We start from the raw sequence: 360 nt of genomic DNA, 5'->3' as shown, positions 1-360 counted from the left end.
GTAGGTGACTAACCATGTGAAATTATATATCTAAGAACAGTTATGTAGATACACTATCCAAGTACTACCATATCAATAAACAAATGATCTATTTCTAATTTGAAAAAAAAAAAACAAAAACAGATGATAGTCTGAGTAGCAATAACAAAAAAGGATATAATTTATAAGAGATTAGTCTTCACAATTATAGAATTTAAATAAGTCAAAAAGTATTATCTAAGAATGTTCATAAATCTTTAATACTCATTATAAGGGTAACATGCTTTATACATAAGGCCAGGTGGGAAAAAAAATGTTGTGGTTCTTTAACCCAACCATCCAAAATTTTACAAAATAAAAATATTCTTAATGCTGCCAGGA

At 26.7% G+C, this 360-nt stretch overlaps 1 protein-coding gene across 9 annotated transcripts in view; it reads right to left on the bottom strand.

Annotated features, from left to right (window-relative positions):
* LOC119589157 overlaps nucleotides 1-360 on the bottom strand; it is an 11740-nt gene that overhangs the window by 1295 nt on the left and 10085 nt on the right. The window lies entirely within an intron of this gene.

The sequence above is a fragment of the Penaeus monodon genome, chromosome 25 (assembly GCF_015228065.2).
Source record: "Penaeus monodon isolate SGIC_2016 chromosome 25, NSTDA_Pmon_1, whole genome shotgun sequence".
In the NCBI taxonomy this organism is placed as follows: Eukaryota; Metazoa; Arthropoda; class Malacostraca; order Decapoda; family Penaeidae; genus Penaeus; species Penaeus monodon.
Note: the sequence above shows the minus strand (reverse complement) of the source record. Positions and strands in the feature narration are given on the sequence as shown.